The sequence below is a fragment of the Sapajus apella genome, unplaced genomic scaffold (assembly GCF_009761245.1).
Source record: "Sapajus apella isolate SASKATOON/1434 unplaced genomic scaffold, GSC_monkey_1.0 scaffold190, whole genome shotgun sequence".
NCBI lineage: Eukaryota > Metazoa > Chordata > Mammalia > Primates > Cebidae > Sapajus > Sapajus apella.
The window spans coordinates 572,214-598,945 of NW_022437130.1; the positions used below are offsets into that span (position 1 = coordinate 572,214).

The window sequence follows — 26,732 nt, forward strand, 5'->3', positions numbered from 1 at the left end:
GAATGGACATACCCAAGGAGCCAAATAAAAATGACAGATGGAAATCATGGGAATATTCCACAGCCAAGGCCTCAGTGTCCATGGGAAAGTCATTGAGTTCCCGTTCAGAAGACAGGTCCAAATCACCTCCCCAGCTCCAGCCTGTCCTCCCCAGCTGAATCTGGCTGGCGGGCATTGATGGGTGACAGGGAGTTAATGAGTCACTCTTGCCTGGTTAAAGTCCTCAAAGTTTAACACATGTTTTTCAGGCCAACCTTGGGCCCGAAGTTCCTATCCCCTTTCCCCAAGGTGCCTGTCCCGTAAGTCCAGCAGGCTGGGGTCACTGGCTGTCACTCAGCTCCAAGCTGTTCATAAGGAACCAAGGGTGGGCCATGGCTCAGCACATGAGGGGAAGCTTCACACACAAGGAGGAGCCTCAGAGGGAAATGAGATGGCACCATCCACCCAGCCCGATGCCAGGCACTTCCACACTGTCAGGACAACACCAGCCCAAGTAGAGTGAAGACAGAGCATGCAAATGTCCTGTCCTTGCACTGGGAAACCTTCAACCTCATCATTGATCAAAGAAACACAAATGCAAACATGATATTGTTTTAATCCTATTGACAGGGATATTCTAGAGTTATATCACTGTTGGAAAGAGGTTAAATAGGTACATTTCCAGAAAATAACCTTGCACGATATATAGAGCCCTGAGCCAGTAAGTCTATGTTCAGAAACTGATTCAAAGAAATTCGATTTGCAGCCAGATTTATGCACAGACTTGTACTTTCCAACATGACTTGCCATTGAGAAAAATTGGAAACTGGTTAATGACCAACAGAAGGAAAATTGGTCATAAACCATGTCCCGTGCACGCAATAGAATATCATTTAACTGTTTAGATCAGGTTTTTAACACTACTACATGAAAGTTAAAACTCTGTATAGTTGTCCTATCTAGGAATTATTCTAGATATGGTTATGCAAGGAAAATTTAGTCATGGAAAAAGTTAAAAAGAAATTAATAAGAAATATTTAAGTGAATGATTTTTCAAATATTTATGTTGAATAGTGGGATTACAAGTGCTCTTTCTTTTTAGTATTACATATGTTACTTTTTCAGATTTTTTACAATGAACATATTATAATTTTACTTTTATAACCAGAAAAAAAATATGGTTTGCTTTATGTTTGTTTTGTGTGTTATTTTGCAATAGTTTTTCTGTAAATTTACTCACTGACCAAAGTATCAGAATATACAGACAAGTATAAGAAGAAAAAGGTTATTGATAACCATATTATTGTTAATATTTTCTGGCTATATTACAAAAATGGGAACACATCGTACATACTATTTCAGAGGCTTTTTAAAAAATTATGGTTAAAGACATATTTAAAAATGTACCACCTTAACCATTTATAAGTGTACAGTAGGGTTAAGTATATTCACATTGTTGCACAACCAATCTCCAGAACATTTTCATCTTACAAAACTGAAACTCTGTCCCCATTAAACCAGTACCCATCTCTCCTCCCCCCAGCCCCTGGCAACCACCATTGTACTTTCTGTCTCTATGAATTTGACTGCTCGAGATACCCCATATAAGGGTAATCGTTCAGTATGCGTCCTTTTGTGTTTGGTTAATTTCACTTAGCGTACTGTCCACAAGGTTCACCCATATTGTAGCATGTGTCAGAATTTCTTTCCTTGTCACAGCTACATCATATGCCACTGTACAGACCACATTTTGTTTATCCATTCACTCACTGAAGGAACACTTGGGTTGCTTCCGGAGCCTTTTTAAAACAGAACAATATATTGGTATATCATTTCTATATTTTTTCTATGGCAATAATGATACATTAGTATCAATCACTTTTAAAGGCTGCCCAGTGATCCATAGAGGTAGATGCTTCGTAATTGATTCAGCCAATCCACGCTTGAAGAACATGTATATTATTTCCAGTTTTTTACTCTCATATGCAAAACTGCAATAAATGGTCCTGGGGTATATGTCTTTGTATGTTGGTCCTCCTATCTCTTAAAGAGAATTTCAAAGTGGGGTTTGTGCATCAAATGTTCTCGGGTTATTTGTGACCCTGTTGCCCTCTAAACCTTACATTCATACAGACCTCTGCATTTGTGGTTTGCTGTCCTCATGGTCCTTGTCACCACTGGGTGGCCTCACTTTATAAAAACTGACACTTCTTTCTGTCAATTTTTGTCAATATGACAGGTAAAAAGATGTCATTGTATTCATTTGCGTCTCCTTGATAATTGGTAAAGTGGAAGGTTAATTCATACTGTTGAAATATTAAACAGGCAGATGGGCTTTCCTTGTGTAGGGCCTGTTCGGGTCTGTGCTTCCTAGAGGAGTCTTGCCCATTTCCTTGCTGAGGTGCACGAACTGCTTGCATGGGAAAGACCCTCACACCCTGCCTGGATCTGTGGCCAGCAATCGTTTTGGAGTTGCAGAATTTGTTGTATTTCTATAGTTGTATTTCCAAATATAGTGATGGATTCTGTCCTATTTAGAACCCCTCTGCTTCAAGGTTTTATGTGTATCTAGTCACATTATCACTGATGTCACATGGTCATGCTCACCTTCTGGGACTGTCATGGTTTAATGTTATCACCAACCGCTTTCATGCAGCTTTAATTTAGTCTGATGGCCATGTGCTAGGGTCAGATGTAAGATATGTCTAAAGCCATGGCCAGGCCAGCCCCAGTTGCCCGCCTTCCCTCAGCACCATCCCCACAATGTGTGAGACCTTTACACTGTCCCCACCTGCAAGAAAAGAAAGACCGTCTGCCACCCAAGACTGAGCCTCTCTGCACAGACCTATCTGGAGGCCTTTGCTGTTTACAGAAGGACCCAGGAGAAGATACCAGGTGTGGGGGTCCTGTGGCTGGGATTCCAGGCACCACTGTTGTCCCTAGTAATGGAGGAGCCACCATGGGATGAGGGGCTCTGTGCCTCCCCAACAGTCGGATCAGTGAGTACCTGCTCCCCCCATGCCCAGAGATGAATCATTATCAGTAATATCAAACTGCACCCAGTCAATTGCAAACCCACTGCCTCTTTCAGTCCTCACAAGAGGCTTTGCTGCTTGAGTTCTAGGGAAGAAGCTGAGAGAACCCAAGAACACAGAGGGATTTCGGTGACATAGCCACAGAGTGTAGAGGCAGGGCCAGGCTCTTGCAGCAGCTGCCACTGCACTTTCTGCTTCAGGGACAGCTGAGCCACGGCGGTCAGGTGGGAGGCTTGGTGGACCCTGCAAGCCGTCAGGGCTGCCTGGGGTCTGAGACTGAGGAGCCGGGCCAGGCACACCAGGGCAGAGGGCAGGCAAGGAGTTTGTAAGCCTGAGACCCAGGGACCCTCAGCTGTCCCTATCCATACCAGATCCTGGATCCCAGCCCCTAGCCCAGAGCCCAGAGCATGCACCTTCCTGGGGGGCTCTTCCCTGACATCCCCCTGTTCCTGGCTACAGACAGTTCATACACTCATCCACCCAACAGGCATTTATTGAGTACCTACTGTATGACTGGTACTCTTCTGGTGACACAGCCGTTCCCCACAGAGGTGGGGGCCTACCTTCTGGGAGTTTGTACTCCAGTGTTGGATATACAAGGGGCTCTGTGCAGGGACTGGAGTAGTCCTGGTGATTCTAAGCACTAGGATAGCTCTTTGTGGCAGCCCACGGCATCCCAGCCCATTCTGGGCCAGGCCCAAGGGCAGGGAGCACAGCACAGTCTTTGTCCTGGTGAACATTCCAACCAGACAAGCAGGGAGGCAGAGGGAAGCTGCTTCAGGTGGGCTGCGCAGGGAGGGCCTCTCCACAGAGGTGCTGCTGGAGCTGAGAAGGAGCCGTCTTGAGAGGAGCCAGGGAAGGGTGAGCCATGCGAAGGCAGGCGCTGGGGTGGGGAAGTGGCTGCACCCTGGAGGCTCTGCAGGATGCTGAGGCTGAGAGCAGCAGATGTGGGAGATGACTGGGAGCTGTGGAAGCTTCGAGGAGGGCCAGGGGTCCCAACAGGCAGGACACGCCCCACAGTGAGCAATCACTTGGCTCAATCCACACGTGTCTTCTGGCAATGCAAGCATCACACCATGGTTCTCGCAGGCTCCTGTGGTGGTGTGAGCCCTGGGGCACAGCTTCCTGCACCCTTCCATGCATCTCTGCCCTCCCTCCACAAAGCGGGGGTGCAGCCATGCAGCTAACCATCCTGACTCACAGAGGGACAGCTACTGGCAACTCAAAAACACTGTTGTAGAGCAGAGATTTTTGTTTGTATTCTCAGAGCAACAGGAATCCACTGACATGTTTAAGCAAGAGAGAGACTAGATCCGACTTCAGTTTTTTAAAAGATTGCTCTGCTGCCATGTGCAAAAGTGCTGCTGGGCACACCCAGGCACACCATGGTGTGGCTACAGTAGCCAAAAGGTGGAGGCACCTGAGTGTCCATCAATGGATGAAGAAGCCAAATGTGCTCTGTCCACACAGTGGAACGTGGTCAGCCTTAGAGAGGAAGGAAATTTGTCAACGCACAGCATGGATGAACCTTGAGGACACAGTGCTGACAGAAATAATCCAGGCACAGAAGGACAAGTCCTATGCGATTCCTCTTCTTGTCAGGTCCCTAGAGCAGTCAGGTTCACAGAGATGAAGAGTGGAATGGTAGTCACCAAGCTTTGGGGGAGTCTTATGTTTAATGGGGACACTTACAGTTTTACAAGATAAAAAATTTCTGTGGATGGATGGTGGTAATGGTTGCACAACAATATGAATGTGCTTAATGCACTGAACTGTACACTCAAAAATGAGGAAGACAGTAATTTTATGTTATGTGTATTTTACCACAGTTTAAAATAAAACAAGGACTGTTGGGCTGTATCAGTCGGTGTCCTCTGAGGAGAGGCCAGCACACTACAGCAGGCTGAACAGAACAAATGTCATACCAGGGCTTGTGACAGAGGCAGGTAGGTTAGAAGATGCAGTTCCCAGAGCCCCAGGAGTGGAGGCTCCCACCCCACCCAGAGGCCTGGAGGAGCTGCGGGCAGGAGCTGTGGGCAAGGCAGATAGGTGGACTCACAGGAGCCACCCGACAGGCACTGCTGGAACCTCGTCCAGGCAGGGGAGGAGGCAGCCAGGTGCCCTGAGCTCTCTCTGCTGCCCCAACCCCAGCGTGCCTGTGCCTCCTATTGATGGAAACAAACCAGAAGTTGGTGTGTGCTGTCCTAGAGATCAGCCTCAGGACACTGTGGGGGCCAGGACAGGGCAGACCAGGGAGATGAGCAGCACAGGAGACAGATGGGAGCCGAGGGAGTGGCGGCTCTACCGGGTGGTGGCCATGGAGATGCAAATGGCCTTGAGCACATATTTTGGAGACAGAACTTCAGGACTAGGTACACTGGACGTGGTTGAGAAACAGGTTTTGTTTTGCCTTTCTTTGGTAACTCTGGAAAGCAAAAGGTGCTAGAGAGAGGCAGGGTGGAGTGGGGGAGAGACCAGGTTTCAAGGCAGACAGGCCTGGAGCCAGGAGGCTCCGGCACAGACCCAGGGCGCAGGATGTTCACAGTATCTACCGCAGGAGGGCACAGGTGCCGCGGAGGGATGGGGCAGAGGTGCCCCCTGTTACTGGCCATGGGATGCCCAAAGGTCCCCAAGGAGGGCCAATGGCTATAGTTGCTGGGAGTTGGGACATCCGGGGGGTTGAGGCAGTGCCCTTTGCCCAGGCTGGAATATTTTCCTGGCTGCTCCATGCCAGGGCCTCCTGGGTGTGTCACCAGAAGAGTGGGGAAGTCGTGCTCACATATTCTAAAGACAAGGGAAAGACTTTAGCGGTGGCCCATGGGGTTAGGCCACCACCTAGAGCCTACAGGAAAGAGGAAGACCTGGACACTCCTCTCTCCCTGCCCTGCCTGTTCTGGGAAGGCGCTCTGGGAAGGGCTGAGTCTGCACCTTGCACAGTCCGTACAGGTCACTGGTCAGGCCAGGGCTGTTTTCAGCTGCTCATTTAGAAAAGTGTAGTCAGAACTGTCAAGAAAATCAACGAAGACAAGAATAAAATAGAAAAGGAAAGGTAAGAACACAGCAGAGCTCTTCGTGGGTGCAAGGGAGGCGGTGTCCACTCTCCTTTCTTAGGACAGATAATGAATTTCTGAATTCTGGTTACAACCTTGTAGTGCCTTGAGAAGTTGCTGTGTTTGTGGGCAGGGGTCTTGGCTTCTCTTCACCATCTGTACCCAGCGCCCTGCACCCACTCTCCTGACCTAGCCCCCCAGCCCTACCTGCGAGCTCTCCCTCTCCCTCTAGCTTTTGCCTCCCCTGGCTCAATGCATCATCCTACAGTGCCGAGTCCTGATGTGAGGACCACAGGGGCAGAATCATGCTGAACCTCTAGCCCCTTTCCTTCTGCAATGCCAGGATGTGCCAGTAGCCCTGCACCAGCTCTGCCTCCTCCTGTCAGGCGGTCATCCGTGTGGGCCAGGCCCCCTACTCTGCTCGGGGTCACCAGCGGTTCTCTGGGCCTGCCTGAGAGCAGTCAGCCACCTTCCCCTACCAGCCTCAGGCCATCCTCATTCCTCAAGGCCTTGACCTCTTCAGCCACCTAGAAATGGGCCTTTATCTGGTCCGGCTCCTGGCTGGGACTTTTGTTCCATGCCTCTGGCCACTTCTTGCAAAAGCAAATGTTTCTCATACAGCATTGGGCACTTTACCACTGTTGGAGAGGCCAGGAAAATTCAGAGGCTTGAAGGGCTAGAGCCTCAGAAGTCAGATGTGATCTGTGGTCTCTGCACTCGGAGTGCGACTCTTCCCATGCGATGACTTGAGAACATGTGACTGTATCAGATTCAGCTGGCAGATTGGCAGGAAGGTTAATAAGACAGTCTTGAGTTTCCGCCCAGACAGGCGGAGCCAGGGACCCAGGAATCTGCATTTGCAGGAGACACTCAGCTAATTCTGAAATTCCTAGTTCAGTCGATCATCATGCGGAGTCAGGGTCATGTGCCAGCTATCGTCAGGTAGTTGGGCCATGTCCATGAACACTGTGAACCATGACTTCTGACTTCAGGAAGCTTGTATTCTGTGAGGGGAAGGTAGAAAGCAAGAGATAGACTCAGGCAGTAAGTGACAAGGAGTGTCAGAGGGAAAGATGAGAAGTGATCATGGACAGTGGTGGTGCTGGGGGTGTCAGGCTAGAGCCGTGGGCTGCAATGTGGAGCAGGCTGGTGAGAGCAGCCCTCACTGAGAAGGTGACTGAAGTCTTGGAGGTGGAGTACGGGGAGAGGAAGCAGGTCGTGCAAGGGTCCTGAGGCAGCCTGGTGTAACTGAGAGGCAGAAGGAGCTGGTGCGGCTGCAGTGGTACAGGGAGAGTGAAGAGAGGGTGAGGCCGGAGAGCCTGCGGGGGATGCGATGCTGAGTGAGTTTGAGCTGTTGGAGGGTTTTGAGCAGAGAGATGACGTGGTATGACATGTCTTCAGAGGATCCCTCCCTCTTGGCCCACCACGAACAGAATCTGGGTGTAGGGTCAGGGAGGATAAAGCAGAAGCCAGAGACCAGCTGGAGACTTTCTGTAACTGGGGCAAGGGCGTCTGAGATGAGTGGCAGCCACAATGCGAATCTAACAGGATCCTGCCTGGGATGGACTGCTCAGCTGGGCCAAGTTCTATTCCAAGTGCTTCCCCAGTATTAACTCATTTAATGCTTGCCCAGCTCTGTAAGCAGGCACACTCATTGTCCTGTTGTATAGAGAAGGATATGGAGGCACAGAGAGGGTGAGTTACTCACCCTGGGCCACACAGCTAGAAGATGACAGAGCCAGGATTTGAATCAAGTAGTCTGTAGTCAGAGCCCAGGCTCTTAAAGAGCCACACTTTTCCAACAGAAAAGCACAAGCTGTAACCTGAGGGAGGGTGTTTGTAGAGAAAAGGAAACACTGGGCCCTGGATCTAGGAGGGGCCATCAGAGGGACAAGAGGTCCACTCCAGTCTGACTTTGGGTGGTCCCGACTGTACCTCTCCTGGCAGTATGGGCTCCGGCAGGTCCCTGGGCCTCCCCATGCCTCCATTTCAGCTTGTGGGAGTTGGGGCCATGACGAGGCTGCCTGGCAGGGGCAGCGGGGGCAAGGGACAGGCTGGGCATCACGGGCTCAGGAAGGTGCCTTAGCCCGGCCATTCCCCCAGTAAGGGCCAGAGGTGGCCTGACTGAGCAAGAGAGGCAGGGCTGGGGATGGAACGGCCTGGCAGGGGCTGGGGAGCCCTGGGCCCCAGGGCCAGGAGGAGCCATGACAGGCAGGAGTGGCTGTGGCATTGGAGCTGCATCTCCAGGGGGACAGTGGCCTCCTGGGAAGCAGAGGAAGCAGGGGTGGAGTCCCCAGACACAGAGGCCTGCTCAAAGGCTGGCTGGCATGTAGCCTTCCTGGGCCTGAACCTCTCTAGGCTCTGTTTCCTCATCTGTAGAATAGAGGAGCAAAATGCTGGCTCTACCAGAAATCCTCCTGGTCTGGAGGACATAGCTAGCAGGACACGGCCTCCTGCTGCAAACACCAGATGTGCTCTGCCGGTCAGGAACCTGCCCCTGTGGTGCTGTGAAATACGAAATCCGTCTGTTTTGCTCTTTTTCCCCGAGGGTTCTGGTCCCTCCGAGGCTGTAAATCTGAAGCTTGAATCTTTGAAAGTAACTTTTATTTTCTGCGAGGAAGCTTCTGGGGGTTGGCGTTTTCCTCTCAGATGTGTGACAATGCCCCAGCTGTGGCTGCTGCCGAGCTTTCATGTGCATTTTCCTCAGTTCAGAGGAGGGTGCTCTCTAACCCCAGCCGGCTTCTTCCCCCCGCATGTGGGATCTTAGCTGGTACATTTCAACCATGTGTTTTGCCCTAAAGGGAAGTCCTCTGCTAGCTATGTGGAGGGCCATCCTTCCCATGGTGCATCTGGAGTCTTTGTCAAGTTCATCTCCCATGTTCACAAATCCATCAGTTTTCCCAGGGTTGTGGCTGAACTCTGTGGTTGTTTCTTTTCATCCTCCCTACCTACGTGCAATGGGTTTGAGGCCTACTTTTCTCTCACTGAGTAATGAGATCCATCATTTTCTGATACTTGCTCCTGACTCACTCAGCGCATGTCTTCCTAGCAGAGAAAGAAACATTTTCTCTTTGCTCTCATTGAGTCACTTCTCTGATAAACACCTGTGTGCCAGGCACTGTATCATGCCCTGAGGTATGCTTTTCCCAGGCGACTTCATTAGTGTTTGTGGCTTTTCTTCCACCTGTTGGGTAGTGACTTCCATGTTTCTGACTCCTGCTGGGATCTGCCCGCTGAATTCCAATCACGAATCCAGCCACCTGTCTGCTACCTCTATGTGGGTGTCTCTCAGGCACTCTCCCACCCTAGCAGCCTCACCCCTAATATTTGTGAAACCCAGGGCAAGGGTAAAATGGAGTCTACTGCCCTTCCCTTCCTGCCCTGGCTCCATTTAGAGCTACTAAGACCTCACTCACACATTTGCCGACACCCCAGGCTGAGTCCATGCTGTGTCCACATCGCCACCGCACCCCGCCAAACAGCACCCCTTGGCTTCTCCTGGGCCTAAGGGGGTGCAGACTCCAGCGTTGGGGATGAGTGGCAGAGGCTGGTGCAGGTCTTGAAGACAGGCTCCTAGTTGTCTGCACAGGGGACTCTGAAGTCCAGAAACCCGACTTTATCTCCAACACTCTCACCTCCTGACCCCATGCCTGATGCATGGCCTTCTCCTACAAATTCCCTTTCACCTCTTTCCTCCCCAGTGCCTCTGTCTTGGCTCCTGTCCTCTCCTCATCATCCAGACCACAGAGCAGTGGCGTCCATATGGACCGTTGTACCCCCGATTTGCTTGGATTTTTATAACGTTAATTAAGTTGTCATTCAGTGGTTTTCCATTGTATGTGGAAACACACAGACTCCTCATCATGACCTCAACAGCCAGAAGGCCTTCTAAAGAGCTGCCATTGAAGGTGAAGTCTAAAAGCCAATGAAGAGCTGGCCGGTGGGCCTAATGCGGTGGCTCATACCTGTAATCCCAACACTTTGGGAGGCTGAGGCAGGTGAATCACCTGAGATTTGAGACCAGTCTGGCCAATATGGAAAAATTCCATCTCTACTAAAAATACAAAAATTAGCTGGAGGAGGTGGCGCATGCCTGTAATCCCAGCTACTTGGGAGGCTGAGGCAGGAGAATCACTTGAACCTGGGAGATGGAGGTTGCGGTGAGCCAAGATTGCACCACTGTACTCCAGCCTGGGTGACAAGGCAAGTCTCTCTCTCTCTTTCTTTATCTCTCTCTCTCTCGCTCTCACACACACACACACACACACACACACAAACACACACACACACACACACACAAGGCTGGCCTGGCAAGATCAGGGTGACTGAGGCTCTAGAAGGGAAGAAACAAGACTGACAGCCCAGCCATAGGGACCCTGTCACCACACCCATCCTCTTGCTCTGCTGCAGTCCCATGGGCCAGGGCAGATGCAGTTTGGCCTTAATTCTGTGCAGTTCCTCCTATGCAGACATGGAGTCTTCCATCCCCTTGGATCTGGGCTGGCCTGTGACTTGCTTTGGTGCATAGCTTGTGGCAAAAGCCATGTTGAACCTCTCTGAGATGCAGTCTGGCCAACATGGTGAAACACTATATCTACTAAAAATATGAGAATCAGGTGTGTGTGTTAGGCGCCTGTAATACCAACTACTCAGGAGGCTGAGGCAGGAGAATTGCTTGAACCTGAGAGGCGGAAGTTGCAGTGGGCCAAGATCACACCATTACACTCCAGCCTGAGCAACAAGAGCAGAACTCTGTCCCTCCCACAAAAAAAAAAGAAAGAAAGAAAGAAAAAAGAAAGAAAGAAAGAAAAGAAAGAAAGAAAGAGAGAGAAAGAAAGAAAGAGAAAGAAAAGAAGAAAGTGACTGCCAGGTGTGGTGGCTCACACCTGTAATCCCAGCACTTTGGGAGGCCAAGGCAGGTGGATCACAAAGTCAGTAGTTCAAGACCAGCCTGGCCAACATGGAAAACCCAGTCTCTACTGAAAATACAAAAAAAAATTAGCCAGGTGTGGTGGTTGGCACCTATAATCCCAGCTACTCAGGAGGCCGAGGCAGGAGAATTGCTTGAATCCGGGAGGTGGAGGTTGCAGTGAGCCGAGATCATGCCACTGCATTCCAGCCTGGGTGACAGAGCAAGATGCCGTCTCAAAAAAAAAAAAAAAAAAAAGAAGAAGAAGAAAGTTTTTGGCATCCATCCACAGGGGTTATGAATATTAGTGACAATAATATAAAGAATGAAACAGATGAAAATGACAACAATAGAATAAAATAGGACCCAGACACAGGCCATGGATATATATATATATATGTACACACATACATACGTAGATGCTTAATATATGGCACCAATAAAAGTGCATACCAGAGGGGAAAGGATAGACTTTTTTTTTTTTTTTTTGAGATAGAGTCTCACTTTGTCACCCAGGCTGGAATGCAGTGGTGCAATCTTGGCTCACTGCAACCTCCACTTCTTGAATTCAAGCGATCCTTGTGCCTCAGCCTCCTGAGTAGCTGAGATTACAGGCATGTGTTGCCAGGCTTGGCTAGTTTCTGTATTTTCTGTAGAGACAGGGTTTCGTCATGTTGGCCAGGCTGTTCTCAAACTCCTGGCCTCAAATGATCCGCCCATCTCAGCCTCCCAAAGTTCTGGGATTACAGGCATGAACCACCGTGTCTGGCCCCAGGATAGACTTCTTTATATATGGCAGGCAATTGTTTACCCAAATGGAGAAAAAGTGAAATTACACTTCCACTTCTGGCTCACACTATGCACAAAAGTAATTTCCAGGTGATTTAAAGACCAAACTATAAAAGGCAAATCTGTAAGATTTTTGGAAAATGAAGATATGTATCTGACAAAGGACAAGTATCTGCTGGACATAAAGCACTCCTGCAAATTAGCAGGGCAAAGACAAATAATCCAATAGGAAGTGCAGAGACTTCAAGAGACACTTCACAAAAGAGGAAAACTCAGAGCCAATAAGCAGGTGGGAAGATGTTTGGCCTTATTGTCAACAAGGACGTGCAAATTAAAGCCACAATGAGACAGGACTCTCCCAACAGAGTGGCAAAAATTGAAAGGCTTGGCAATACAGAGTGTTGTCAAAGAAGTAAATAAAAGTCTCCACTGGTAGATTGTAATAAGTACAACCAGTTTGGAAGACAGTGTGATGTTATCTAGTAACACTGAACACATGTACCCCTGACGACTCAGCAGGTCCACTCGAGAGTTTGTGGTCAAGAAAAATCCTTCTTTCTGCACATCAGGAGACATGTGCAAAATTGGTTTTAGGAGCATTGTTTTTAAAAAGGAAAAAACTGGACACAAGCCAATGTCATCAACAGTAAAAGGAACCAATAAATTTTGCTATATTGGTACAATGCAATCCTACTATGCAGCAATGACCATGGATCAGCCCCAGGCACACACATCAGTGTGGATGGATTTCACAATACTGAGCAGAGGCAGCCAGTCCCTGGAGAGTAAGGGCAAATGATTCCATTCTATGAAGTTCGCCAGTAAGAAAAGCCAAGCAAGTTGCTGTTGAAGAATACATACATGGAGGGGGACGTGGTAGCTCCTAAAGGAGAATGTCCAGTTTTTACGACCCTCATTGTTGTATTGTTGGGATTTTTTTACACCCATAATGTATTCATGCATTTCTTACCTATTTTTGCAAACAGCATTTAGGAGAGACTGTAAATCTATGTTTGGGTTTGCAGTTGGCTCACATTGGTGTTGGATGCGTTTGTTGCCATCAGTTTACCAGGTTCTCTAATTAGCATCCAGTTAGTAACGGAGTTTGCACTAAAGACCTTATCAGAATTGGGGTAGACACCTTGGGTTAGGGTTTGGGGAAGACTGGGTTCAAAATGTGAGCCTGAATCAGGATTTGGAATAAATTTGGATCTGATGAAGCCAAGGCTAGGGTGGGGCTGGATTTGAAGTCAATGTGGCCGGGGGGTGGGGAGGGGGGTCACCCCTGTAATCCTAGCACTTTGGGACTTGCCAAGGCGAGAGAACCGCTTGAGCCCAGGAGCTCAAGACCAGCCTGGATAACATAGGAAGACTCTGTCTCTATTAAAAAAAAAAAATACAAAAATTAGCCAGGTGTGGTGGCATGCCTGTTGGAGCTGCAGCTACTTTGGGAGGCTGAGGCAGAAGGATTGCCTGAGCCAGGGAGATTGAGGCTAAAGTGAGGCAACATTGCACCACAGCACTCCAGCCTGGGTCACAGAGAAAGACCTTGTCTCAAACAAACAAAACAAAACAAAATTCAAGTATGCATAAAATCAGGCTGAAGGCTGGAAATCAGGCAGGTTATGAGTGTGAGGGTGGGCCAGGAGCAGTGGCTCACGCCTGTACTCCCAGCACTGTGGGAGGCCAAGGCGGGTGGACCACCTGAAGTCAGGAGTTCGAGACCAGGATGGCCAACGTGGTGAAACCCCCTCTCCTAAAAATACAAAAATTAGCCAGACGCTGTGGCACGTGCCTCTAGTCCCAGCTACTCGGGAGGCTGAGGCTGAAGAATCGCTTGAACCCGGGACGCAGAGGTTGCAGTGAGCCAAGATCGCGCCACTGCACTCCAGCCTGGGCAACAAGAGCAAAACTCCGTCCCAGAGGAAAAAAAAAAGTGTGAGGGCGTTAGCATTTTGGCAACGGGGTTCTGTAGGCTTGAAGGCCCTACCCAAAATCTCTCTGTGGACTCCTGTAGCAACTCAAGAAAGGGACACTGGGGCCTGGGAAGTGGTCTCTGGCCCCTCCGGTGCCCCCTTGGCACCGCGCCCCGCCTGTGAGCTGAGAGCTGTGGGGACCCGGCCCGCGGGCGAGCAAGCCCAGGTCGCCGCGGCGCAGTCTGAGCGGTCTCGACGCCTGACGACGGCCGGTTTTCAACTTGTTTACTAGCCTGCGTCACCGGGAACCTTTCACCGCCGCCTGGGACAAAAGGTTCCTCTTTTGTAAGTCCCTTCTGGGCAGAAAGGGCATTCGCCCCTGGCGCGCTGGCCGGTGCGGGCGCCACGCCGTGGCGGATGCGGACAGCGCGCCGCCGGGTCGCCCGTCTGCCCCCTGGCGCCCCATTCCTCCCACTACGCGCGCGTCATCTGCGCCCGGCCTCGGCCACCCGTCCCCTTTACATCGTCCCCCTATCCTCAGCGCCCTGCAGTCCGTGCCTCGTCCAGACACCCACTCACCTGCGCGCGGCTCAGACAGGCAGGCCCTGTCCACTCCCTCCGCGGGAACTTCCTCCTTTCAAGGAAACATCCTCGCGTCCACCGTCCACTCCATTCCCCAGCCACTGTCCATTGACTCATTCGACAAACTAGATAATGAACGCCTTCCGAGTGCTAGACGTTGCCGTCAGCGGGTCACAGGACACAGCTCCTGTTCTCTGGGACCTCCAGGACAGCAGAGGAGACACCAGCAGAGGTCCTCGTGAAGTGACCATGGCTCTGGGGGCACAAGGAGGACATAGCAGCCCAGGCTTGAGCGCAGGGGTGGCGGGGCTGAGGCTGAGATGGAAACACTGGCCGGGGAAGAGATGGGAGGGCAGGAGCCAGGCCCTTGGCGGGGGCTCGGCAGAGGAACGGCGCTGGAAACCGAGTGGGCTCCACGCAGAGGGCACGGAGGGGCCGCGGGAAGAGGGGCCAGACCCGAAAATCCTCGTCAGCAGCTCGCGCATCCCGCGGGAGTCACGGTGCCCACAGCAGTTTCTTCTACTTTTCACTGTTTTCTTATTATAGAAGTAATACACGTGTACAACTTCATTGTAAGGAAAATTGAGAGAGAGCAACAGGAAGAAAATAATCAGCCATAATCCCGCCTCACAGACATAGTTTTCAGTGTACTTGCACACATGGGGTTACCCCAGGCAGGAGAGCGGTGCTCCTGGGCTAGAAGAGGGGGGAAGCCAGAGCCAGCCGCCTGCCTCAGGGCTTGCAGGCACCTGGGTGGGGATGTCACGGAGTGAGTGCTATGACCAAGCCAGAATCCATTCAGATCCCCCATGCCCTTCCTAACACAACGGATGTGGTAGTGTGAGGCCTCCCACCCAGTCCCCAGCCTTCCCCCAGGCAGCAACTGGTTTAGGCATGCAGGAGGTTTTTTGGCTAAGAAGATGTGAGGAGAGGTGTTCTGAGGGGCTTCTCAGGAGATATTTCCTTGTAAGTCAAGCCATTTCCGGTGAAGCTTTCTGTTTCTTGAAGCAAAACAACCTAAATGATATCTGGAGCTAGTGTGGAGACGACCTTCCCTGGGCTCCTGGGGCTAAATCATGCCACCCCACCCCCCCCAGCACCCCCTGATGCTCACACTTCCTGCCTTTCCTCTGGTATTTGGATCTCACCCCAGCCTCCTCAGCACCTTGGTCCCTCCAGCTTCCTTCTGCCTCCTCTCTCTCTCTCTCTCTCTCTCTCTCTCTCTCTCTGTGTGTGTGTGTGTGTGTGTGTGTGTGTGTCTTTCATTTCCTCTATTCCCACAGCCTGGTCTAGTCTCAGCCCCTCTTCCTGGCTGACCACAGTCCCCTAACCACCTGGGACCTGCACCCCCCCCCCCCCCCCCCCCCCCCACATGCAGAGACCAGGCCCAGGAGCACACCGGCGACCCAGGCCAGTGCCATGTACCTTTCTCACCCACCATGCTGCATTCCCTAGCGTCCTACCTCCTGAACTGTGGCACTGGGGGTCTGGCTTTAATGACCTAGCCTCCACCAGAGCAGCAGGGAAGACCAGAGTCATTTCCCCAGTCCCACTGTGGGTCTGCACACCCATAAAGGAGCAAGATGGAGCCACTGCCAGGACCATCAAAAGTGCTGTCCATGGGCACTTTCTCCTCCTCCTCATCACCCACCCATCTCAGTCCCTCAGAAGATCCTGAAACTGCTCACACCAAGGTCAACCGATTTGTTGGCAAATCCCATGAACACTCTTCTGTCTCTCTCACTTGGCCACTCAAGAGCACTCAGCAATGTGGACCCCTTTCTTCTCCTTTTGAACATATCTATTGAGATATAATGTACATATCTAAACTTCACCCACTTAAAGTGCATTTACTATATTCACAGAGTAGATCTAATGTTCACCATAGTCTAAGAACATTTTCATCACCCCAAGGAACAAAATCCCATCTCCATTAGCCACCACTGCCCATTTGCCTATTTCCCCAATTGCACATAGGTGAATTCATAGGACATGTGATCTTCTGTGATGCTTCTTTCACTTGGCATGCTGTTTTCAAGGTTCATTGTGTTGTAGAATTTCTCGGTACTTTATTTTTATTGCTGAATAATATTCCATTGATAGACCACATCTTCTTTACCCATTCTTCAGCTGGTGCACATTTGGGTTGTTCCTGCCTCTTGGCCATTTGGAATAATGCTGCTATGAACATTTGGGTACCAGTTTTTTGGCGAACATATGGTTTCTTTTTCTTGGGTATATGCCTAGGAGTGGAACTGCTGGGTCATCTAGAACTATGCTTAATGGTTGAAGGAACTGCCAGACTGTTTTCCAAAGTGGCTGCAACGTTCTACATTGCCACCAGCAGTGTATGAGAGTTATGATTACATCCACACCAGCATTTGTTACTGTCTTTTTTTTTTTTTATAGCCATCCTAGTGGGTATGAAATGGTATCTCACTGTTTTTGATCTGTGTTTCTCTAATGACTGAAGTTGCTAGGCATCTTTTCATGTGCTTATTGGACATTTGTGTGTCTTCTTTGGAGAAATGTCTATTCAGATTCTTTGCCAACTTTTAAATTGGGTTATTCGTCTTTTTATTACTGAGCTGTAGGAGTTTGTTACAGATTCTAAATACAAGTCCCTTATCAGATATACGATTTGTAAATATTTTCTCCCATTCTTTTCACTTTCTTAATGATACGGTTTATAGCTAAAAAGTTTTTAAAATTTGACCAAGTCCAATTTATCTATTTTTTTCTTTTATTGCTTTTGCTTTTGGTGTCATATCTAAGAAGCAGTTGCTGAACTCAAGTCACAAATATTTATTCCTATGTTTTCTTCTAAGAGTTTTATAGCTTTATCTCTTGCATTTCGGTCTATAATCTCTTTTGTTTATTCATTCTTTAGCTGATGAAGACGGATTGCTTCTGCTTCTTGGCTACTATGATAATGCCGCTATGAACATTTGTGTACCAGTTTTTGTGTGAACATAGGCCTTCATCATTCTTGGGTACATAACTTCTGTGCATGATGTGAGGTGAGGTCCAGCTTCATCCTTTACATATGGATATCTAGTTGTCCCCGCACCACTGGCTGAAAAGACTTTTCTTTTCCATTGCCTGGTCTTGGCAGCCCACCTCTCTTCTCTGCTCCTGTGGCTTTGCACAGCACCACCTTCTTAGTGCTCTTCCCTCCTTGCTGTCCCTTCCTTCCCTGTCTCCTTTGAGCTCCTCTTCCTCCTCAGGCTACCCTCTCTTCTCACTCCAAATGTTCCCCAAGGTGATTTTACCTGCAGCCTGCACACCAACCCTCTCTCCCTGGATTTTCAGACCAATGCAGGCAACCATCTGTTTGCACCTGCTCTTGGAGATCTCCCAGGGAACCCCACACTCAGCCCATCTGAAACTGACCCAGACCTTTTCCCCCACACTCATTCTCCTAATTCTCCGAGACACAGATGCCAAGACAGAAACAGATGACAGAAACACCTGTTTAGATAAAGGAGAGGGGAGCAGGAGGAGGGAGGAAGAACTTCCTACACATTGCAGGCTTGACATCTGTGAAGGAAGAGAGGAAAGGAGAGACTGGATAGGAAAAGCCTCATGCTGCAGGGCGGCTCTGAGAAACTTGCCCAGGGTGATGGGAGGCTCTGGTGCAAAGCTTGCCCATTAGAAGAGTTCCGTGTTAGTCAGGAATGGCCCTGCTCCCATGTGCCCAGGGAGCTCAGGGACTGTGTGCACCAGTGCTCCCTCATGTGTAACTGCTGGAGGCAGGCAGCCAGCCACACCCCTCCTGGCATGTCCACTCTTCGAAGGAGACCTAAGCACACACTTCCTCCCGCCAGGCCTCCTCCCGTCAGTTCTCCTCCCAGCAAATGAATTTCACCCACCGGAATCGAGGTGCCTCCCCTCAGCCCCAGCAGCCATTCTGCCCAGCCTGCCTCCTAAGCATAGCTTCTATCCAGGCTCCCTCCCTCCATCCTAACTGCATCTACCTTAATATAAGTCAGCTTTATCTCTTGCTGGAAAACAGCTGCTGTACTGTAACACCTTGCCCTGCCCCTGGGCCTGCCTCCTGGCCCTCCACCCCTCCAGCCCTCCAATCCATCCTCTTAAAAGTAAAGATCAACCAAATAGCAAACCTGGAGGTCTTGCCTTTCTTGTCCCCCATGTGGAGTAATGAAAGACCCCACCCATCACCTCTGGAGAGCCATTCCTGCCCTCTATGACTGGGTGGGCACCTGCCTACCTTTTCCCAGTGCCCCATGCATGCCACCCCCTCACCCACCCCCGCCACGGCCTTTGCTGTCACACATCCTACACTCTGGCCCCACTGGGTCATTCACATTCCCTGGACTCAGGCTCATGCTCTTCCCTGCTCCTCAAATTCCCTGACTCAGGGCCTATTTAGATCCTATTCACCCTTTAACCTCGTCCAAATGATGACATCCCCAGCTGCCTTCCCAAGCCCGCCCAATCTTATTCTTACTCTGGGCTCCAAGATTTTTTTTTTTTTTTTTTAGACAGAGTCTCGCTCTGTTGCCCAGGCTGGAGTGCAATGGCACGATCTTGGCTCACTCCAACTTCTACCTCCCAGGTTCAAGCAATTCTCTGCCTCAGCCACCTGAGTAACTGAAATGACAGGCACACACCTCCACACCTGGCTAATTTTTGTATTTTTAGTAGAGACGGGATTTCACCATCTTGGCCAAGCTGGTCTTGAACTCCTGACCTCGTGATCCACCTGCCTCAGCCTCCCAAAGTGCTGGGATTACAGGAGTGAGCCACCGCGCCCAGCCCCTTCTCTTTTATTCCACTGGAATGCTTTCTCTGGCATGAGGTCAAATGTGCTATGCCTGGGTGTGGATGCCAAAAGTCACTCCTGTTTTTTCCCAGACTGCAATCAAATTATTCATCCATCTGAGCTGGCAGGAAAGCAATCTGATTAATGTGGTTGCTCACAAAATAGAAAAAGCATGCCAGGCAAGAGCACCTGGCAATGGGTCGGGACATGTGCCCAGAGAGGGAGGGGGGATGGGGCTTCAGACACTCTTTAAGGACTTTGCAGCTTTCCTCTGAAACATGCTAGACAAAGTCCTGCAGGTCACACCTTGTGCAGCAGCTCCTAGGGCAGTGTAAGTAGTGCAAAGAGCTCACATTGCTGTCCTCCCCGTGGAAAGCTCTGGACTCACCGTGAAGCACAGCAGACATGGCTGTCATTCTCCATATCCTAGCACCTTGAGCAAGAGGAAAGCCCACATGGGAGAGATCTGGGCATCTAAGGCATTTTACCTGAAAGGTGACTTAACAATCCTGTCTGGCCTGCTGTACTGCAGAATGACAGTGAGACGAGGTGCTGCAGGAAAGAAACACGAGCTGCTCTCTCAGGCTTTGTCATTGTGGTAGACCTCGGAATACCCTGTCTAGGTACAGGACAATCCCTGACCCGCGCTGGATTCTGAGTCCCTCCTCCCACCGCAGAAGCCAGAGATCTTGCGTGGAAGGCACGAGGTGCAGGCAGGTGATTCAGGTGCTGCCTGCCAGTCAAGAGTACACAGCAGACTTCGAATCACAGCATAGTCTCTTCCAGAACATGCCTGCAGTGGCTTTGAGCTCCACTCCAGTGTACAGCATCTCCCAACCTGATTCCCTGTCCTCCTATGGAGTCTGGGGACACCTCCAAATCCTTTTCCCCTTTAACTGGCTATAGTTGCTTTCTGTTGTTTGTTCCCAAGAGCACAGACTGATATATCTTCTTTGAGGGGGAAAATATGAAATCAGAAATACAAATTTCTCGTTTAAGAAGATTGTTAGCTTTCCCCAAAATGTTTGATTATGAACATTTTCAAGCTTTGAACATATAGAAACATTGGAAGGATTTTGAAGCAGATACCCACATGCCCACTCCCTGGGCTGGACAGCTTGCAGGCCACCACGATTCACCACACAGCCAGCCGGTCACCATCGCTCTACCAATCACCCATCTGATTTTTAAAAATTAGCTTTTCATCAGCAAACGGTATTTCTAATTTGATCTGTTAGGCTAAGAATAAAAGTTCCAAATCAGGTCACATTTTCTAGATGGTTTCCTTTCTAACCTTGTAAGCTACCAAGAGCAAAAACAAAGGCCAGAACATCGAAACAGACTAGAGAACTTGCCTTTATTATAAAGTACACCTTTGGACTTGTGTTTTTTCCCCAAAGCTTGTGCATCATCGTCTGGGATAACTGCATAAAATGATAGTACGATTTCCTGGTGAGAGGCAGTGTGTTCTAGGTAAGAGCAGAGCTGGATCCACTGCCTCACTGCATCCCTGCTCTGTCCACACGGGCAGCTCACGCAAAGGCAGGGTGATCATGTGGGTGAAATGGGTGGATTGGTGTCAAGCATGTGGAACAGCACCTGGCACATAGGAAACTCTCTGTAAGGTTCCTGGGGAGATTCACAACAGTTCATAAACTGATCTATTGATGACAATGAATGGGCAGGAGCTTTATTCTCTTTGGGTCGCTTATTTTCTAGATTCCTAAAAGCCTCATTCGAACACCTAGTGTTTAGATAAACCATTTCAAAAACACTTGCTTTTCTACTTGAGTCACTAGTTCATGAAGCGCTTCTTGTGGTTTGCTGAAACCTAAGTCGGAGGCACAGCTTTTTGTTCTGCTTTGATGGATTGTGAGGAGATAAGGCTGCAGAGGTAGGCTGGGGCAGGGTCACTGAGGACTTTGAATGTCAGTGTAAGGAGCCTCTCTCCTAAGGGTAAAGGGACCACTTGTCTTTCAGCATATTTGACACTAGCAGCTGTAATAAGCACACATATGAGTACATGTACACACACACTACACGAGCACGCATAGGCACATGCACAAATCACATATGTGGCTTAACACAACTTTCTTTCTCCCTTGTACAAAGCCCACTGTGGATATTGCAAGTTGGGACACTATTCTACAAGTGAGGATTCAGGGATCCCTGCTCCTTCCATCTTGGGAGCTCCTTCTCACTCCCACCTCTGGCTCCAGCGGAGTTCCTGCTGTGGATGTGGTCTTTCCACCCACTACACCGGCTTTGGGCAGAGCCTGACACAACTGGGATCCTCACTAGGACTACATTGCTGGGCTGCAGACTGCTCCAGAGTCCCACAGAAACTCCTAAGTCCCTGAAAAGATGAGCCCCTGACTATGCTGTCAGCTCCAAGCAGTCTTTGTCAATCTCTCAATCCCCATGGATACTGGGAAAATCTAGTGATGTGTTCAGAACTCAGAGCGGTCTCTGGCTGCTGCTTTTTGTGGAAGACAGGATCCCTGAGTGGGAGGGCCAGACACCCTGGTTCCCCTGGCTGCAAGCAGCTGGTGGATCTGGACGCTCTAAAGTTGCCCTGGTCTGCATGGCCTGCCTCATCCTCTCGCGTGTCACTGTCTCACTGTGATGGGTCTCACTCGCTCCGCAGAGCAGTGGCTTTCCGACACTAGCCAGCACTAGAGTTGCACGTGGACTCGTCAGGACGCAGATTGCTGGGCTCCACTCCGAGTGTCTGATTCCAGAGTGAGGACTGTAAACTTGCCTTTCTAACGAGTTCCCAGCATTTTTGATGCTGCTGCTCTTGAGACCACACTTTGAAAACCGTCTCCCTAGTAAGTGTGATCCCTCCGCAGGAAAGAACCAGGGCTATTTTTGCTTCAAAATCATCCGCCTTGCGCGCCCTGTTCAGTGCCTGAGACGTGGTGAATAAACCAATCAGGATGAAAAAAAGGAGCCGGCCCAAGGGCGGAGTGATGAACCTCAGAGGAAGAAACCTGCGTTCACCAGGTGCGGGCCTGGGCCAGGCGCAGTCCTGGCGGCGTCAGGGGGCACACCGCGACGGGAGCTCAGACCTAGCAGCGGGGCCGCGCACCCTCCCTGTCCCGTGGCCCGCAGGCCCTGCCTCCACGCGCCCAGCCTCAGCGGCCTTTGTGGTGTCACAGCCGGCCTGAAGAATGGTTGCCTTGGAGACGTAAACCCAAGAGCCCAGTTCCTGGAGCTGAGAACTGCCGCGCGGACGCTTCAGAGGGAGCTGGGGCGGTCGGGGCAGGTGAGTGCGCGTGAGGCCGGGGAAGAAGGGGCGGGCGGGTTCCGTGAGGGCGCGTGGGGGCGGGGGCGGTGATTCGAGACCAGGGCCAAAGGGGCGCGCATGGCCGGGAGCATACCTCTCTGGCGCCCCTTGCAAGGCTCCCTGCCCTCTGCTCGTATGCCACTTGCTTGACACACACCCATCTACCATCCACCTCTCTGTCCTACCATCCCTGTGCACCTTCCTGTGTGCACGGAGCTTGGAGGACGCTGGCAGAGTATGGGTGTTAGGAGACGACCCTGCGAACTCCAGGCTCACCCAATTAGGGGGCTGTCGCAGGAATGCGGCTGGAATGGCAAAAGCCTAGAGTGGGAGAACCCTGGGCCCCTTCCAGAGGCAGCCCCTCCTGACTGTGACTTTGGGCACCTTGCTGAATCTCTGTTTTCTCCCTTGCAAAAATGAAATGAAGTTAAGGAGTGCCAAGGGCGTGTCAGGACCTTGGATGAGCAGAAAACAACCCCTGTTCTCATGGAGCTCACATTTTAGAGAGAAATAGACAATGAACAGATTTTTTAAGTGATAATCAGTTAATGGGAATTGCAGAGAAGAAAATAAAGGTCACACAGGTGTGGGGAGGAAGAAATCACTTTGGATGGGATGGTGAGAGGTCTCTCTAAAGAGGTTGACATTTGAGCTCAGAATTGAAGAGAAGGGAGCCCACCACCCCCAGCTGGGTATGGGAGAATATATTTTGGCTGAGGAGGCCGAAAATGCAAAGGCTTAAAGCCAAGATCGATATGTTATAAGAAACAGAAGAAGTAGGCAGCTAGAGCCAGGTCCAGGAGGGGAGAGTGAACCCTCGGGTGGAAGAGGCAGGGAGCAGGCAGGTGTCCCCACACAATGATCCCCCACAAATGCTGGTGTCAGCTACCCAGGGCAAGGGAGCTCTGGGCTTTGGGACCACCTGGCTGAAGCTCTGTGTCACTCCCCAGGTGAGGATATCCTTTAGAAGAGGAGGAGCCTTGCATCAATCCCCTGGGCCTCAGCTAGGATGTCTGAGATACCATCCACTATGGTCTCCAAGAACAAGACCAATGACAGTAAGTGCCGGGCCAGGGTGGGTGCTCTCGGAGGTGAGAGGCAGCCTCGGAGAGGCTCCCTCATGGGTTAAGGTGGCTCTAAACCAAGCACTAGGCAGGAGTCACAGATCTGCCCTCTTCCCTTGAGACAATGTGTATGGGTTCCCTGCGGCTGCTGTAACAAAGCACCAAACTGGAGGACTGGAGCCACAGACATTTGTTTTCTCAAGCTCTGGGAGCTGGATGTCTGATACCAGGTTTTCCATAAAGCTGGGTCCTTCCAAAGGCTCTGAGGGCGAGCCTATTCCAGGACTCTCTCCTGGCTTCCGGTGCCTTGCAGGCAATCCTTGGTGTTCCTTGGCTTGTGGAAGTGTCACTCTTAATCCCAGTCTTCCTGCCCATATGGTATTCTCCCTGTGTGTGTCTGTGTCCAGCTTTCCCTGTTTTACAGGGACCCCATCACGTTGGACTGGAGGCCCACCCCACTCCAGAATGGCCTCAGCTTAGTGAATTACAGCTGCAAAGACCTTATTTCTGAACAAGGTCACATTCTAAGACAGTAGGGGTTGGGACTTAGACATATGAATTGGGGTGACGCAATTCAACACACAACAGACCATGAGCAAGGTGTTACCGTGAAGGTGAGCTTCTCTCAGAACCCCTCTGAGTACAAATGCCAGGGGGGCCCAAGGATGTGGCTAGCTGGCACTAAGCCCTGGGTGAAACATGCCTGCTTTAGTGGAATTGCATGCATCCTCCAGGATCTCACACAGGGCGGTGCTGAGGGAGACTGCCCGGACCCATCTGGGGCCCTTTGGCTTTTCAATTGGAATTTAATTTGGTTTTGACCTGGCAGAGTATTCCACGGTTCAAAATTCAAAAGTGTGTTAAAAGCCCCTCATTGTGAAAAGCCCCTCCCACCCTGTCAAAGACACACAGTGTCCCCTCCTTAGAGGTGGCCAGTGTCACCTGTCTCTTCTAGGCTACCAGCTCGGTGCACATACGGGCAAGTGTGTGTGGATGGGGCTTGTTCTTTTCTTACACGGAGGCCACACAATGAAAACCCTGTCCGTACCTTAATTTTTTAAAATGCCCATACATTATGGAGACTGTTAAGAATACATTAAGAATACCCTCATACTTTTTGTGCTTTTGAGCAGAATAGTAATCTTTCAGCATGGCTATATCATAATTTATTAACCAATTCCCTGTGATTAGCTTGTTTCAGAAAGTGTGCTGCTATAAACGGTGATCCCCACCTTACACTTACAGAAGCAAACGCTCTCTCATTCTCTTTTTTTGCTCCAGAGTAAATTTTAAAATGGAGAAAGGCTAGAATAGGGCTTAAAAAAGAAAGAAAGAAAGAAAGAAAGAAAGAAAGAAAGATAGCTTCGGCCAGGCTCAGTGGCTCATGTCTGTAATGTCAGCACTTTGGGAGGCTGAGGCTGGCAGATCATCTGAGGTCAGGAGTTTGAGACCAGCCTGGCTAATATGGTGAAACCCCATCTCTACTAAAAGTACAAAAATTAGCCGGCTGTGGTGGTGGGTACCTGTAGTCCCATATGCTTGGGAGGCTGAGGTAGGAGAATCGCTTGAACCCGGGAGGCAGAGATTGCAGTGAGTCGAGGTCACACCATTGCATTCCAGCCTGGGCAACAGAGCGAGACTCCATCTCAAAAAAAGAAAAAAAAAGATAGCTTTGAAATGTTTACAGATAACAAATTACTCTCAATATGCCCATAACACAATGCAGATAATTGTGCTACTGAAGGACAGTTGAAGGACGGGTACACTATATTGATTTGTTTATTGGTATGGGGGGAGTGCCTAGCTGGGGTACCCTGTGACCCTATGGCTTGGTAGTCCCTCGAGATTGGTTGAGGGCCCGTGCATTTGTGAGAAAACCAGGCCAGACAGGCAGAGCTGGGATCCGCAGCCAGGGCCGGGGGCTCAGAGTCAGGCGGGTCAGGGAGGTTGGCATGGGCAAGGTGGGCAAGGGGCCTGTCCAGAGACTCCAGTCAGGGGTACTGCGGCACCCTGTGTCCTCAAGTTAGTTGCAGGAGCTGGGACAAAGGTAGGGGCCAGGATAACATTGAGCCACCTGGAGTGAGAGGATTGGGGATGCTGAACCAAGTACATATAGGACCCCAGCCTCAGCCAGAGGGCCCAGGGCAGGGACGTGGAGGCCAAGTGGGGAAAGAGCATTCTAAGGGGCCAGTCACACCCAAAGGCCCTGAGGTAGGAGTGAGTGTGGCGTGTTTAAGGGAGAGATAGGAGGCCAGCATGGACCCATTGGGTAGGGCCTGTGGCCCAGGAGGGCTATTGGGTGAGCTCTGCCCAGATGATGGGAAGGATTTAAGAGGGAGACTGCCCAGTGTCTAGCTTTATGACTTTTGTGATGAGGATGCTATTCGCGAAGCCTCAGCAGAGGGGCTGGTTTAACCACAGCCTCCCTTGAGACCTTGAGCAAGGCCTCTTCCCTGAAGTAGAGGACGGAGGGCACCTGATGAAAACCTTGGCCAGGCTGAAGAGTCAGGGAAAGCCAGAGTGGACCGCAGGCCTCCCCATTAGGGCGGGCAGGGGTGGGGACTACAGGAGCGCCCAGAGCTCTGGCTCCATACCATCAGCACCTAGCCCAGTGCGGGGCTAGTTCCAGGAGAGGGGCCTGTAGCTGGTCCCTCTGGGCCAGAACCCTGCCTGAGTCTCACTGGAGGTGTTAGGGGCTTGTTCCTTGAGCAGCCAAATATATTTCCCAAGACACCAGGCTCCGGGTACAAGACTCCAAGAGGAACAGGTTGGGAGAGGCTTGCCCCTGCTGAAGGAGGCTTGTGCGTATCAGGCCATGATGCACTCCAGGTTTTTGCTGCTGCCTCTCAAGTCCACGTTCCCTATGCTGGGAGCATCCAGAAAGGGCATGGGGTTGCTAAAGTCACAGATGGCCAGGCCATCCCCCTGCCAGTTCTGGCTATGAGGGATAGGAAGGGCTGGAGGCAGGAGTTTGATTTGGCAATGTGGAGAAACACGGTCTTCAGTAATCTAGCCTTCATCTTGGGCCATCTATAAAGCCCAGCCTGGTGGCCTTGGGGGCAGAGTGCATCATCCACACATGCAGCCCACATCAGGCCACTCAGGGACCCACGATCATTTCACTGATATTTATGGATTTTACTTACCATGTGTCAGGCACTGTGCTGGGCTGGGGCACAGAGGCCGATGAGTTGGAGGCACCTGTGGTCTGAGCATTTAGGAGAGTATAGCAAACAGCTCTCCCCTTCACTGGCTCCATTCATTCCTGCAGCCCTGGCTAGGCCAGACCTGGCTCACTCCCACTCAGTGTCTTGGCACTGCTGTGTCCTCCAC

The 26,732-nt window shown here is 50.6% G+C and overlaps 1 long non-coding RNA gene across 4 annotated transcripts in view; it reads left to right on the forward strand.

Annotated features, from left to right (window-relative positions):
- Positions 1 to 26,732, forward strand: part of LOC116543592 — a 45,923-nt gene that overhangs the window by 9,774 nt on the left and 9,417 nt on the right. For all 4 annotated transcript variants that reach the window (XR_004265624.1, XR_004265625.1, XR_004265626.1 and 1 more), the window contains 2 exons: positions 21,899 to 22,314; positions 23,286 to 23,393. This is a non-coding gene — a long non-coding RNA (uncharacterized LOC116543592). The remainder of the gene's footprint in view (positions 1 to 21,898; positions 22,315 to 23,285; positions 23,394 to 26,732) is intronic.